Below are 4,147 nucleotides of genomic sequence, written 5' to 3' on the forward strand. Positions count from 1 at the left end.
GATAATGGGATTCTGGACTTGGAGCCAATGCTGTAATGGGATGAGAGTTTTAGAGATCTTTGGATAAGTGAATGCATTTTGCTTGTGGAAGGAATGTGAATCATTGAAGGCCAGGTGGCAGCTTCTGACATGGCTTCCAATGATCCCCACCTTCTGATGTTTATGCCTTTATGTAGTATTCTCTCCTTGAGTGAGGACTGGACCTAGTAACTTGCTTCTAATGAATAGAATACGGCAAAGGTGCTCAGATTTCACTTCCGAGATTAGGTTCCAAAGAGACTGTGACTTCCATCTTGCTCACACACACTGTCTGGATCTTCTCACTTGATCCTTCTGGATGAATCCAACTGCCATGTTGTGAGGTGCCCTACAAAGGGGCCCAAGTGACAAGGAACTGAGGACAGCATCCAATCAACAGCAAGAAACTGAACACTGCATCTGTACATGTACTCCCTGAATCTAAAATGAAAAATAAAATAATCAACAATGAAAAAAATAACAATAAAGAAAAAGAAAATAAAAAGAAATTGGGCCAGGCATGGTGGCTCACCCCTATAATTCCAGCAATTGGGGAGGCCAAAGTAAGTGGATTACTTGAGCCCAGGAGTTCAAGACCAGCCTGGGCAACATGGCAAGACCTTGTCTCTACAAAAATAAAAAATAAATTAGCCAGTTGTGGTGACCTGGGCCTGTGGTCCCAGCTCCTCGGGAGGCTGAGGCAGGAGGATCTCTTGAGCCCAGGAGGTTGAGGCTGCAGCGAGCAGTGATTGCACCACTGCACTCCAAGCTGGACAACAGAGAGAGACCCTGTTGCAAAAAAAAAAAAAGAGAGAGAGAGAGAGACTGGGTGCGGTGGTTCACGCCTGTTATCCCAGCACTGTGGGAGGCCAAGGCTGGCAGATCACCTGAGGTCAGGAGTTCGAGACCAGCCTGAACAACATGGTGAAACCCCCGTCTCTACTAAAAATACAAAAATTAGCTGGGCGAGGTTGTGCACGCCTGTAATCCCAGATGCTCGGAGGCTGAGGCAGGAGAATCGCTTGAACTGGGGACGTAGAGGTTGCAGTGAGCCGAGATCATGCCATTGCAGTCCAGCCTGGGTGACAGAGGGAGACTCTGTCTCAAAAAAAAAAAAAAAAAAAAAAAAAAACAACAACAGCCAAAAAAGAAAAAGAAAGGAAGAAAGAAAAAAGACAAAGAAAGAAGGCCAGGCGCAGTGGCTCACGCCTGCAATCCCTGCATTTTGGGAGGCTGAGGCAGGCAGATCACGAGGTCAGGAGATAGAGACTATCCTGGCTAACACGGTGAAACCCCGTCTCTACTAAAAATACAAGAAAAAATAATTAGCCTGGCGTGGTGGCAGGTGCCTGTAGTCCCAGCTACTCAGGAGGCTGAGGCAGGAGAACGGCGTGAACCCGAGAGGCAGAGCTTGCAGTGAGCTGAGATCATGCCACTGCACTTCAGCCTGGGTGACAGTGCAAGATTCTGTCTCAAAAAAAGAAAAAAAAAGAAAAAGCAAGCAACACAGTTGGAAGGAAGGAAGGAAGGAAGGAAGGAAGGAAGGAAGGAAGGAAGGAAGGAAGGAAGGGAGGAAGAGAGAAAGAAAGAAAGAAAGAAAGAAAGAAAGAAAGAAAGAAAGAAAGAAAGAAAGAGAAAAAGAAAGAAAGAAAGAAAGAAACTGAGCACTGCCTAGAATCATGTGAGTGAGCTTGGAAGCAATCCTCCTCCAGTCAAGCTTTGAGATGACAGTAACCCTGGCCAATACCTTTGAGGCCTTGTGAAGACCTCAAACCAAAAGATCCAGCTAAGCAGTGGATTCCTGACACACACACAACTGTAAGATAATAAATATTATTTTAAGTCACTAAAATGTAGGGTAATTTGTCACGCAGCAATAAATAACTAATACAGTTCCCAAGAAAGGAAACTACTTGGACTTTCTCAGTACACACTGTGTTTCTCCTGTGTCTTTGTGTTTGCTCTTCCCATTGTTCTGCATTTGGCTAACCCTTCTACCTTTAACAGATAGCTCAGGCATCTCCTCCTCCAGGAAGACTTCCCTAATGGGGCACTGCATAAATTGTTCCACTTCCTTACTATCTAGTTACTATCTAGGAACCTTGGCTGACCTTTTTTTTTTTTTTTTTTTTAGACAGGGTTTCGCTCTTGTTGACCAGGCTGGAGTGCAATGACATAATCTTGGCTCACTGCAACCTCTGCCTCCCAGGTTCAAGTGATTCTCCTGCCTCAGTCTCCCGACTAGCTGGGATTACAGGTGCCTGCCACCATGCCTGGCTAATTTTTATATTTTTCATAGAGACAGGGTTTCACCATGTTGGCCAGGCTAGTCTCGAACTCCTGACCTCGTGATCCACCCACCTCAGCCTCCCAAACTGCTGGGATTACAGGCATGAGCCACCGCACCCAGCCTTGGCTGACTTCTATCAGCACAATTATCACACTGTGTTTTAATTGTCTGTTTCACTGCAGCAGTCTATGAATTACTTGAGGGCCAGGATCATGACACAGTGCCATGATTTCCAAATCCTCAGCTTCCAGTGGGAGGCTTGGCACATAGTATGTTCTCTATAGACATAGTTCACAGGCTTTGGAGTCAGTGGGTATCAGCTTGAATCCTAGCTCTACTCCCAGCTATCTGTGTAACCTTAGACAAGTCACTTAACCTCTCTAGAACCCAGACCTTCTCATTCCTGGAGTTGGGAGTTTGGGGTACTAGCAGCATGAAGAAGGGGAATCCATATTCTTGCTCTTCCTGCTTTATAGGCATTGCACTACTTGGTGTTTATTCTACAATCCCATGGGGCCTCTTAGTGTTAGGATGATCTTCAATATCTAAACCGAGGTAGAAACTTTGGGGATTATGCTTCTCAATCAGCTTCTTTTATTTAATAAATTAAATATATGCAGAAGAGAGTTCTTGATATAGAAGTTAAAAGCAGCTACAGCAAAAGAGGATTAAAAAAAAAATCATGGCTGGCCGGGCGCAGTGGCTCCCGCCTGTAATCCCAGCACCTTGGGAGGCTGAGGCAGGCAGATCAAGAGGTCAGGAGATCGAGACCACCCTGGCTAACACGGTGAAACCCCATCTCCACTAAAAATACAAAAAATCAGCTGGGCGTGGTGGCGGGCGCCTGTAGTCCCAGCTACTCTGGAGGCTGAGGCAGGAGAATGGCATTAACCCGGGAGGCGGAGCTTGCAGTGAGCCGAAATCGCACCACTGCACTCCAGCATGGGCAGCAGAGCCAGACTCCGTCTCAAAAAAAGAAAAAAAAAAAAAAAACATGGCTAGCCCAGTATTTTTAAGTGACATATTTCAGCCTTCTGCTAATGTTTCATCACTGAAATATCAGCCCTTTTTCATGTAAACTAGTGAGGGTTTGGACAGAGGACAAAAGCATCATATGTTCTACACATCTTGCAATGGGAACTGTCAAATTTTGTGTTCAACATTGCCACAGTATCGCCGCTGACATGCTTCCAAAAGACTTTTCAAACAAAAACCCACCACAGGCCTGGAACAAAATACACAGCCTAGAAAAATGTGCATCTCATATTTCCTATGTGGATTGACAAAACCAGCTGGGGACTGAGGCCAAAAACAGAAAGGTTTTTTGAGCTTTTCCACAAATGCTCCCAGTTTAGAAACAAACGTGTGAGTGTGGAAGGGGGAATCCCCCTTCTAGCCCAAAGGATTTAATTTCCCTCCAGGGAAATTTCTAGCTCTGACACCCTCAGAAGATTGTACCATAGCAGACGGATCGCACCAGGATGTAGAAGCAGGAGATTTCCCTAGAGGGAAACTTGTGGGAAATAGCCTGAAAATGCACATTCAAATCAAGTCTTAAGACGGAAAGGGAGATCTGCTTAGACTGACAGCACAAATGGTCTGTGATTCCAAGTTACAAACCTTTCCCTCTGGAGAAGTGTGAACTTGGACCTGCTACTCTTTCTGAACACTGCGCAGCCTGGAGATGACCCCCCTCTCAAACCTTCTCCTCTAGGCTCTTTTTTCTTTTTCCGTTGTTTTGTTTTGTTTTGTTTTGTGTGACACGGGGTCTCACTCTGTCACCCAGGCTCGAGCACAGTGGTGGGATCATAGCTCACTGCAGTCTTGATCACCTGGGCT

Source organism: Hylobates moloch, unplaced genomic scaffold (genome assembly GCF_009828535.3).
Source record: "Hylobates moloch isolate HMO894 unplaced genomic scaffold, HMol_V3 SCAFFOLD_7, whole genome shotgun sequence".
Classification (NCBI taxonomy): domain Eukaryota; kingdom Metazoa; phylum Chordata; class Mammalia; order Primates; family Hylobatidae; genus Hylobates; species Hylobates moloch.